The sequence below is a fragment of the Sphaeramia orbicularis genome, chromosome 12, assembly GCF_902148855.1.
Source record: "Sphaeramia orbicularis chromosome 12, fSphaOr1.1, whole genome shotgun sequence".
NCBI lineage: Eukaryota > Metazoa > Chordata > Actinopteri > Kurtiformes > Apogonidae > Sphaeramia > Sphaeramia orbicularis.
The window spans coordinates 26,019,893-26,032,186 of record NC_043968.1 but is presented as its reverse complement, the minus strand read 5'-3'; the positions used below and the strand labels follow the sequence as shown (position 1 = coordinate 26,032,186).

Here is a 12,294-nt window from a genome sequence, read left to right as displayed (position 1 = left end):
ACAGTAAATTCAAAGGTTATTATATCAAAATAGTAAAAACTAAAGAAAAAGTGAGTTTTTCAACAAATCTATCATTAACTTAACATAAACCCAGTGTCTCCTTCCACTGTCATTGATCCAACTCCATGGGTTTTATTGGTAAATCAATGCTGTAGAAGATGATGGTGTTTCCATGGCAACTACAGAGCCTCTGAACGTCCAAATGAGTCATATCTGATGACCATGAAAAGAGGACAAACTGTATTTTACACCAATTATTTACATGTATTGATAGGATTAGTGGATCAACAGGTATTAAACAGTTTACATCAGTAACAGGTTATGGTCGCCAGTGGCTGTTTGGGTCGTTATCGGTTAAATTAAAAAAACAAAACAAAAAATTATTTAAGGAAATATTTTGACCATTTTGTCACTTTACTTTTTTTCACCAGGTACAATGATTCACTGCCCCACACTGTAATTTCACCCACTGTGATAAATGCAGTCTTTTCTGGAAGGCATTTAACACTCCTTTTTCCTGGTTTGAGGCCTTTAACTCATATGTTAATTCCATTAATGTCACTGGGGTGGGAATGACAGCAAATTGAACTCAAACGTCATTGAAAGAGTTGACAACGTACTTGCAGAAATATTCATAGCTGTGTTTTTACTAGTGTATAATCACCTGTATATAAGCAATGTGTCTAATCAATAAACAGATGAATTGTCCTTATTTTTCATAACAGGCTGCCTGCCATGTTGCACCAGCATTTTCCTACAGCATCTTAGGTCCTGCCTTTTGTGTTTTGTGCAATTTCTCATTATTAGCGGCCACCGTATGCCCTCCTTCCCACTTTAACCCATAAAGACCCAAAACAGGCACTGGCAACCAAAACTAACAACTGATTTAAACTGTTTAATACCTGTTGATCCACTAATCCTATCAATACGTGTAAATAATTGGTGTAAAATGCAGTTTATCATCTTTTCATGGTCATCAGATATGACCCATTTGGATGTTCAGAGGCTCTGTAGTTACCATGGAAACACCGTCATCTTCTACAACATTGATTCACCAGTAAAACTCATGGAGTTGGATCAATGACAGTGGATGGACACACTGGGTTTATATTCAGTTAATGATACATTTTACTAAAAAAGTCACTTTTTCTTCAGTTTTCTCTGCTTTTGACATAACCTTTGAATTTAAAATTGAAAAGCTTTTATTCTTTTATTTTGGTTTTTCCCCTGTAAGTCACTTTGGAAAAAAGCATCTGCCAAATGCATAAATGTAAATGCAATGTATTTATTAATTAACATATACATGATCAGTGAATTAAATATAGAAAAATACATGACTTAAACTGAAAAAACTCAAACTAAAGTGAATAATTTTATAACAAGAAAAGCACTCGGAGAGCGCAGACCTCCGCCAGGACAGATCTGCCTCCCGTGCGTGCGTGCATGTTTGTTTGTTTGTTTGTTTGTTTGTTAGCATGATAACGCAAAAAGTTATGGATGGATTTTCATGAAATTTTCAGGAAATGTTGATACTGGCACAAGGAAGAAATGATTAAATTTTGGTGCTGATTGGGCCTAGGGGGGTGGGGTGGGGGGGCACCTCCGATCACCACCAAAATTTAATCATTTCTTCCTTGTGCCAGGATCAACATTTCCTGAAAATTTCATGAAAATCCGTCCATAACTTTTTGCGTTATCTTGCTAACAAACAAACAAACAAACATGCACACAAAGCAAAGCGATCACAATACCTCCTAGCGGAGGTAATAAATTGTGATAAATCACTTAAGAAAGGTTAAATATAGAGAAAAATTCATTTGTGAACTGCCACAAAAGTACCACTGGGGCTTAAATGAAAGAGAGAGAATGAAAGGTATATTTAATCCAACACATACACCTTTAAAACCGTATCTGTTATTCTGAAAGTTCAGTGAACTCAAGTGTTGCTCTACATAGATTTACATGTCAGTAATTGAACTACTTGTTGTTTACAGTTGTTTTAGTCATCAGGTACTGTTTCTTTCTCATTGTCTGCCTGTCCTTTTGGGTGAAGGTAGGTTCCCATGACAGAAACTCACTCGCAGTAAAAATTAGAACAGTCAACATCATGACTAAGAATAGACTCCAAAATTACCAGCTGAATCAACACCTCCTTGTCTCCACAAAAGCCTGGGCTGCTGGAAGCCTGGATATTTATAAGGTTAGCAAACTGTAGGTGTATTTCCTGTGTGATCTAAGCTGTGTGAAATGCCTTGTATAAATGAAAGGCATCAAATTATTAAGGTACCTTATATGAAAAAAATGTAGACATTTATGATCTGTGGTTATTGAAATATGTCAAAGGTTACATTTGTATTAAACTGTTACCACAGTCAGGGCAGCATTTTTACTAGAAAGTTGTGGTGTTGTGTCTGCTGTCAAACAGCCAAAACCAGTCAATATATAGGCTACACAATATGCTCACCAGGGATTTAAAGCCCTCTCCTGTTTCTGCATTTTTGCACTGCTTCAGCAAGTGTGACTTAAATTGAGATCCTATGCAATCAGAGTATTAGCACATACCTCGGTGTAGTAGCAGTTAATGAGTCAATCAGGGCTGCATAGTGGAACATAATTATGATAAACTGCAGAGTTCTTCATTGGTCGGACTGAGGGCAAGCTGATACTGTGGTGACTCAGTACTGAGTCTAGTGTTACAAAGTGGCATGGAAAGTCAAAGACCAGCCTGCTCCAGTGTGTCCCATGGGACCTAACATCAGAAAAAATATGAATGGCAACTACACATAATCTTTGTTTATTTAACCCATAAAGACCCAAACAGCCACTGGTGACCAGAATCATCTGCTAATGTAAATGTTTTATACCTTTTGATCCACAAATCCAATCAATACATGTAAATAACTAAGGTAAAATACAGTTTGTCATCTTTTCATGGTCATCAGATATGACCCATTTGGACGTTCAGAGACTCCTTAGTGAACATGGAAACACCCTCATCTTCTACAACACTGATTCAACAGTAAAACCCATGCATCAATGACAGAGGATGGAGACACTTGGTTTGTGATCATTTAATAATGGATTTGACTGAAAAAGTCACTTTTTCCGCAGTTTTATCTGTTTTTGATATAATAACCTTCAACTTTAATCAGAGCTTTTATAAACATTTTCATGATCAGTGAATTAAATAGAGGGAAATACCTGATTTTTACTGAAAAAAAGCAAACTGCAGAAGATAATATTATAAGAAATGGTGATGAATCACGTAAGAAAGGTCAAGTAGAGGAAAAAAAATTACTTTGCGAACTGCCACAAAAGTAGTTTTGGGTCTTTATGGGCTAATATATAATTTTACAAGTCAAGAAAGTATGGGTGGCAAATTTAAGAAAGTGACATTTAGTTTTTTTGTGCAACATCTCAGTGGACTGCATCTGCGTCGATATACATGGTACACATTACCAACACCAAAATCACTGTTGTTTCATCATATTTCACCTCATTCTTTGAGAGTGAGGTTTAAAAGTATTAAAAGAGGTGAAAACCACTCAAGTCTAGTCATAATGAAGCTGCAGATGTCATCAATGGCTCTGAAAAACTGTGAATGATGTCACCTCTGTGCCTTTCAGGTGTGTTGTTTTTATACCTGTGTATTTTCCCAGTCTGATACTTGACTTCTCCAGATGCAATAATTTACCACAAACTGTAACTTTACTGACTTGTAGAATTATCTTTTAACCCCTCCATTCTCACTGGGTCAATGGTGATCCAGTCGCCATTTTGTATTAAATACATTAAAATTTCTACAACTAAACTTTTGTCAATGCAGGTATGTTATCCCTTGTTAGAAAGTGTACATTCTCTACAATTGAGTCAGTAAATGCATTTCACAGTATTTTACAGCTTAGTAATTTAGCTGAAAAAACAGTTGAATCTAAATTTAAACTGATATAGTTCATTTTGTATTTTACCCACATAAAAAAAAAAAAAAAAACAGTCTTCGATTTTCTTAAACTAGAGGCTATTATCTTTCAAATGAGGGGTGATTGATTAATTTTGGTTTTGTGGGTTCTTCAGTAATAAACTTTGGAACTTGGTTTGGTAGATAAGTATCGATATGATTACATTTTGGGAACAGTAGGTCAAAGTTCCAATTTTTTAATGAATTTTTTTAAATCTTTTTTTTTCCCCATTTACCTATAATGGGCAAAATTTCAATTGTCTGCAGCAGCAAAACTATTGTTTGAATTCATACCAAATTGAGTTTATAGATTGTCAGTGACCCAGAATAGATGTGGTTACATTTTGGGGAGAAGTAGGTCAAAGTTAAAATTTGTTATGAATTTTTTCAATCTGATTTTATAATGGGCAAAATTTCACGTCTATAAAAACATCAATTTTGTTTCAATTTACTTCAAACATGGCACATATATAGAGACAACTAATATGCTGACATCAGCACACACATAGACATGATGAAATCAGCGGGATCGATGCCAAAATAAGCTACAATACGTGTAAGGGGCGGGGTTTGTTGTGCCTGGCACCACTTTTTTTCTTTGTGTTTTTATTCTTCTGCACAGCACTTTGGTCTTCTGTGGTTGTTTTAAAGTGCTTTATAAATAAAGTTGGATTGGATTGAATAAGTGAAAATTAACACAAATTAGGTATAAAAGGACAGCTAAAATTGATAAACATCATATGTGTAAATGGTGGCATAATCACAACAGGATCCAAAGAGACAGTTTTTTGCTAATTAAGGTCCCATGGGTTATAACCAAAAGGGGCGGGACTTAGCCTGTCAGTTATAAAACAGGTCGGTCCAGGGCTCTTCGGCTAACAACTATGGATATACTGACAAAAAAGACAACTTTGACCTTTAGTCTGTCCTGTTTCGTCACAATGATAATGATATGAAGTCATTTCTGAAAGTTCACAATAGAAATATTAGAAATTGCTCCATAAACAGACACGCTTTTAGTTACACAATCATAGTTTATTACTCATTTCATCACTTACACAGACAAGGGACGTGTCAGCGATACCTACTGAAAGGTGAACAGTAAACCATATGGGTTGATTGGGAGCGTTGTCATATCGAGCAGGCGACCAGATGCTGTGTTTATTTTACACTTCGGTTGTCTAGATGCTCAGATCTGAACTCCAGAGAGATGTGATACAAAAACAAAATCTGGCAGAAGCGGACAGAGTGATTTTCAGAGGAGAGAGAAACCAGGATTGAATCCAGTTTTTTTTTGTCTGTTAACGGACGGTTGGTTTGATCAGTTTGTACCATTTACAGTACTGGCAGGACACTGTATCTGTGCTCATACTAAAAATGATATTCTACCTCTAATGGACGTATACAAGCAAAATGCAAATGATCTTAGATTTCAGTAGAAACGCGCTGTTAATATATTCTCAAAAAATGGGTTTGTGAAAAACACTTTACCACCTGCTTTTCCGTTTACAGTTTATTTCTGAATAAAGTCTGGGGAGACAGGAGTTTTTTAACTCAATAATATCCCGGGTGACAAATATATGTCTGGGCTTAAGTCGATTTTTCTTCTCCTTTTGCTGCCGTTATAAAATCCACACAGTGGCGCTTCAATGTGGTTGTGCATTTCCCTGAAAATCACCCCAAAGATCTGCTGCTTAGCTACATATTTTCATCTAACTTGGTTAACACTCTAGTTTTTTAGAGATGAAAGTCACAATGGACTCATAAACAGAATCACGATTTGTGCTGATCTTGCTATTCTTACAACATACTGACCTGCTGTTCACCCTGTTCAACTGGTGACACAATGCATTGGAGAAAGAAAAAAAACCCTCATAAAGGAAATGTTACTCTTGTAATTCACATAAAGGCAAAGTCACCATTGTATTCCACTACAAGCAGTATAGTGTCAGAGAAGAAGTCCTGTTGTCCTGTAAGGCTAATTATATGCAGTCACTTGAAAAAGACGGGCTGAATGACCAGTACTGTCAATAGGATCTTCTCTTCTTTTGGATGTCCATAATGTTTGTAAAGAAGCATTCAGCGTTTTTCCAAAGAGTCATTGCAGTCCAGAAGAAAGGAGGTCTCTATTTACAGAAAGGTCCTTTGCATCACTTTCTTCTTCTCTGATGATCAAACAAGACCAGAGCTCGCAGTTTACCTGAGACAGAAGAAAACTGTGTTAAAATAAAGTCGGAGTGAGCAACGCTACAGCTAGCATTGAGCTATAACATGACTCTTAAACTTTATGAAACCTCTTATCATGTATCCTTTTTCTGAATAAGTAGAAACCAAAACATGATCAGATTTCACCTTCTTAAGACTAAATAAAGACAACTCAGCGGGAAAAAAAAAAGGACAAGAGAATCAAGAAAAGGCATTTGATGCATTTGACTGGAACTTAAGAGTACTACACAGATTTGGTTTACAATCATTACAACTATACAAACACTATATGACAATCCCACAAATCAATGGATATTTCTCAAATAGCTTGATCCTAGAAGGAGACTTGAGACAAGGATGTACATGATCACTCTTCTTTGCATTATATTTGGAGCCACTAGTTCAATACATCGAGTAAAATGATTATATCAGGGGATTTGTACTAAAGGGACATTTGAATCTTTTCAGGGCAACCAACGTACTCGTTTCTTAAACTGATGCAATTGCTGGAACATTGTGGTTATTCATGAGGGTAAAAAGTCCACATACAGTACTAGTCAAATTTTAGACACACTTTCCCATTCCATGTTTTTCCTTTTTCCTTTAGAAAAAAAAATCTACAGTAAAGATTAATACTCAAAACTCTGAATGAACACATGTGGAGCCATGCATTAAACTAAAAAGTGCCAAACAGTTAGAATATTCTCTATATTTTAGATCTGCCTGACACTTTTGCACACCCTTTGTATTTTCTCAAGCAGATTCATGAGGTAGTCACCTGAAATGCCTTTCATTTAACAGGTGTAACTTGTCAAGAGCTAATTTGTGGAATTTCTTGCTTTCTTAATGTGTTTGAGACCATCAGTTGTGTTTTGTGGAGGTAGGTTTGGTACACAGTTCTTAACAGCAATGAATCCTATTCAACTACTGTACTAGTACTACTGCTGTACTGTTCACCTTCTCTATTCTGTCCCATATTATCAGACCTAAGACGTTAAAGGTCAGTCAACGTGGAAAATTTCAAGAATATTAAAAGAATCCTCAGGTGCAGTTGCAAAAACCATTGTCACCCATGGAATGAAGGCCCAAGAGTTAGCTCTGCAGCAGAGGGCTTCAGAAACCACAACCCTTTCATGCATTTGTTGACACATAGTTTAAGCTCACTTTCCAAAGGGTTATAAAGACAATATTCTCCAGACTACATGGGGGCAGTCTCTAGAGACCCTAAGCAATACAACGTAAAAAAAGGATCATCTTAGTTTTAGAATTTGGACTGCTCTGTGATCTCATAAAGTTAACCTCCTAAGACCCAGCTATGGACAAGAGTTTCACAGCTTTATACAAAACCCCCCAAAAAACTGTCTACCGCAAAGACATTCCAGAAAAAAAAAAAGCATCAAAAATACTGTTGCATCATGAAGTTTCCAATAGCAATTATTTAATTTAAAAAAGTCAAAACTTGTACTTTCCTGGGTCTCAGGAGGTTAAATATCTTCTTACTAAAACTATATTTAAAAAAAAAAAAAAAATCAAAATGCATTTCAACTTTAGCCTAATTTTGAGTAATAAAATCAATCTAAAAAAATCGAGATACTTTTTTCATAATTCATGCATGAAAGGGTTAAAAGGACCTCAGATTTAATTCACATAATTGCTGAACTGTTGCTGAATACTGACTTGGGCAAAGAAATACAAGGAATGGACATTAGATCAGTGGAAATCTGTACTTTTGTCTGATTAGTCCAGATGTGAGTCTACACTGGTCATGTCAGTGCAAAGCAGAAAAAGGGGAACAAATAGTTTCTACATGTTGCTCCAGCTGTGAACGCACCATGGAGGAGGATGTGAAGGAGTGTCGGTGATTGCTGGTCATTTATCCAAAACAAAACCAGCATGGTATTCTTTGTATATTATAAATCACAAATTCAGCACAAGGGGTTTAATAACCTGCACCACATACAAAACCCTCTGTGTTTCAACCCTTTGTTTGAGTAACAATAAACTAGCCATAAAAAAAAAACCTTTAATGGAAAAATAGATGATTATATGGACGAATAGACAAGAGTATGGAGGACTTGAATATGTTTGGTTGGAAGAATTTCATTGCGTGTTTTATTACCACCTTTTTCAAGCATGGTTTCCTGATAGAAGACAAAAACATTTGCACATTTTCTGGGGTTGTATGGGACTGGAAAGATGCGCATGTTACTCTACAAGAATCTCACCAGGATATGATTGTCATGTACCATTCATTCACTTACTTAGAGTCAGTCTTTCATGTCACTGAATGAATGAAGGATTAGATGGATATTTAAAGGGTGAAGATAACAGCCTTTGTCTACTATGAATTGGACTGAGCTCATGGGGCAGACCTCATAGGCATGAGCATTTTTTACAACTCAGTGACTAATAGGGATGGGAATTGATAAGAATTTAACGATTCCTATTCCATTATCGATTTTGCTTATCAGTCCAATTCCTTATTGATTCTCTTATCGATTCTCATTGGGTGAGGGAATAAAAAAGTACAAATGGGTTTGTTTGCATTAACTGTCTTTTACATTTCCATCCCTGCACAGAAAATATAACATACAGTATGCACAAATAATAAGAACAGATGACTCTGGGCTCGGTTCGGGGGGAGCGCAAGTGAAACTTAAAATGCTTTACTAATTCCTCTATGTCTCTCATTGTTGTGCACTTCATTTCCTTTCCCCTACCTTCAGAAACTTTGAGGGGGCAGGACGTTTGTCCGGAACCAGGCCCGGATGACGCCCTGGTGTTCGCTCTGCCACTAGATTCACAAGCGTCTCAAAGGAGTGTATAAAATACGTGACATTCCTGTAAATGAATCACACCCTGTGGACAAATGTTTGAGCAAATTGGAGGGATTCCACCCTTTTGAAGAAATGGAAGCTTTGCAAGTGTTCCAAATGGACCTGGTGTTGTTTTTTTGGACCGTTTCTGCGTCAACGCCATGTTGACTATGTCCTGACCAAAACAATGCAGCGTGCGTGTGACGTCATCAGGAAGCCGGAATCGATAAGCAGAATCGTTAAGCAGGCAGACAAACGATTCCAAGGAATTGAGCTACTGGGAACCGGTTCTCAAAAAGAACCACCTCTCGATTCCTATCCCTAGTGACTAATGCTGTAAAGAAAAAAAATCACTCTGTTTTGATGTATTATTTTACGGTTTACATTCACTATACCTTCAAGTAATACCTGAGTCACAGGATATAGAGTATCAGAAACACAACTTAAGGAAATGTTTGTTTGATGCTGTATGTTATTAAAAAGAAATTATGAGAAGAAGTGACCATTGACCATTTTACCTGCCATTTCACAACATTACAAAGCTTACAATATCATCTTGAAGTGGTAAACATGACAGAAGTAATATACCTTTGATAACAGATAGCTCTGTTCTATGCTCCTGTCATTAAAAGCATAAACATTTTGATATCAAACTAATGCATTTATGCAGAGGAAACAGGCTCTCAGACAGGCTTTTCACCTCTAATCACTAAAACAAAGACTTTTAGAAGCACAATTACCAGAACAATACAAACATTTGCTAACATCAAAAACATAATTTTTGCTGAATGCTTTTTGAAGTGCTTGAAATGGAACATTATTTGGCAAACCAAAAAAATCCCCTGCAGCCCAGTCTTTTGGAATGTGACATTTACATACTTTGCCTGATAACATTTAAAATGGGATACATCTCCTATGTTAAAAAATATGTAAGTGAAATGTTTCTGTCTCATTTGTCTGATGATATTATAGATTATATTAATTCAGGAAAAGAGAAAACTCCACAGGGTGCACACACTTTAAACCACCACTGTAATAAAACAGCCTCGGTCTGAAGTCATTTACACAGAAATGTCTTCTGAGTGATTATATTAAAAAAAATAAAATAAAATAAAATAAAAACTTAACCTTAGCTGCCAGTTTGTCTGGTGTTGAACAGGAAGGGTGTAACATACAGTAATACAACTTTATCAATATAAAACGCAACAAAAATAGGACCAGAAACTCACCTACAGTGATCAACATGTCAATGATGCTGATAAACCACAAAATCTGATGCATTATTCAACATTGTACCCTTTCATTGTTGCAGTATGCTTTTTATATTTGCTGCTGTGAGAAAACTAATTATCTTCTAAGAAAAAAAAATAATAGAGGCATAAACCCCCTGCTGGTGGCAAACAGAGGTTGGAGGAAATAAACAGTATGCTGTCACTTTTGTTTTTCATACTGGTAATTTATCTGTAACTAGGAGTATGAACATGCTCTACTAATGATGACTAATCCCAATGTTACATAACCTATGTGTGAAGTTAACGGATAGGAGAACACATTTTTAACTTTCTGTTGAAAAAAAAAATTGTCAGGTGCCATTATCAACACAGAGATATGTTAGGTATTATAAACTGTGCTCTACGGTGTTAAAGATTTGCATATGTACATTTAATTAAGATCAGTTGAGGCTTCATCGAGTGATCCTGTCTTTGGAAACACGGAGGACAGTTTTTGTAGTGAGACTGGAATAACTTCACAAGACATTTGTGTGTAGACCACTGAACAGAGGCGGCTCGTCAATAGAGGGCAGTAGAGAGCCGCCCCACCTGTCTCACATGAAGAAGAAGACAATAGGAATCACCTATAAATAATTTTACAAAAATATTCATTTATTCATTCATTTTCTGAAGCCGCTTTATCCTCACTAGGGTCACGGGGGTCACTTGGAGCCTATCCCAACTACACAGGGTCGAAGTCTGGGTACACCCTGGACAAGTCGCCAGTTCATCGCAGGGCTGAACATATAGAGACAAACAATCACTCTCATATTCACACCTATGGGCAATTTAGATTAACCAATTAACCTATTAGTGCATGTCTTTGGATGGTGGGAGGAAGCCGGACACGGGGAGAACGTGCAAACTCCACACAGAAAGGTCCCACCCCCTGTCGACTGGTGTTGGAATCGAACCCAGGGCCTTCTTGCTGTGAGGCACGGGTGCTATTCACTGCACCACCGTATCGCCTAAAAACATTCATATTTAAATAAACGAGCTATACATGATTAGGGATGGCTACCGAATTCGGTACTTTTATTGGTACTGACTGAATTCCGCCTGTACTTCCGTGAGTATTGATTCATATAAAGTCAAACAGTACCATATTTCGGTGCTTGAATGCATCCTTGTGTTGCGTGTGTTGGGGAGAGAGTGGAGGAGTGTATGCCTGATGCGACAACGGCACTAGACGCATGAGAGTGTGATTATGTCAGTGGCAGCTTGATGATAACAGCAAGAGTGGTGGATAGAATAGTGTAAAATCAGACACCCCATTGGAATTGATTATAAGTCTGTTATTACAAGTTTTATTCACCATGAGAGCAGCAGTGAGTACATTGTTAACTTATTAATATTGTTTGGTAAATTCCATATCCATAAATGTAAAGTGTTGAAAATGACCCCCCTGTTTACACAGACTCCTGGCTCAATTTGAACAGTACATATGCAGTATTAAGCTGATAGACTCCACCAAATGTGATAAACCTGTCAAACTTTTTACAGAGAACTAATTTTTAAGAATCCCTTTGAATGCATTTATTTATTTATTTATTTATTTGTATGTTAAGATTGTTGTAAATTCTTGTGGCCTTGTTGATTGTATGTTTGATCTTTGTTAACTGTAATCTTTGAAATAAAGGTTTATTAAAAAAAAAAAAAAAAAACAACAAAAAAAACATAGTGGATAGAAAGTGTTGGAGGGCGTGGCTCTACTTTGTTAAACTTGATGCAGACTGTTCTTGCAGCAGTATCTGTAATGCTAAATGTAAAGCCAGCTACGGCAAAACCTCAAACCTGAGAAAACACTTCATCAAACATAATCTACACCTGAAGGCTGAGGAATGTACAATATTGGAAAGGCCCAAAGGAGCGCAGGCTATGACTCCGGCACTAAGCACCGTCACTGCAGCAGCTGGCAGCTCCTCACCTACAGCCACCATCAGAGGGAGAAGAAGTGGCTTTAAAAAACACAAAGTCAGTGTGGAGTGGTCTTAGCTCTTGCCAGAAAAAAGTTGATATGTAGGTGTTGCTGAAAAAGAACTGC

At 36.8% G+C, this 12,294-nt stretch overlaps 1 protein-coding gene across 3 annotated transcripts in view; it reads right to left on the bottom strand.

Moving 5' to 3' along the window:
- Nucleotides 1–5,235: 5,235 nt before the first annotated feature.
- Nucleotides 5,236–12,294, bottom strand: part of LOC115430465 (chemokine-like protein TAFA-2) — a 94,145-nt gene continuing 87,086 nt past the window's right edge. For all 3 annotated transcript variants that reach the window (XM_030150491.1, XM_030150489.1, XM_030150490.1), the window contains exon 6: nucleotides 5,236–6,158. The gene's annotated coding sequence lies outside the window, so the exon portion shown is untranslated. The remainder of the gene's footprint in view (nucleotides 6,159–12,294) is intronic.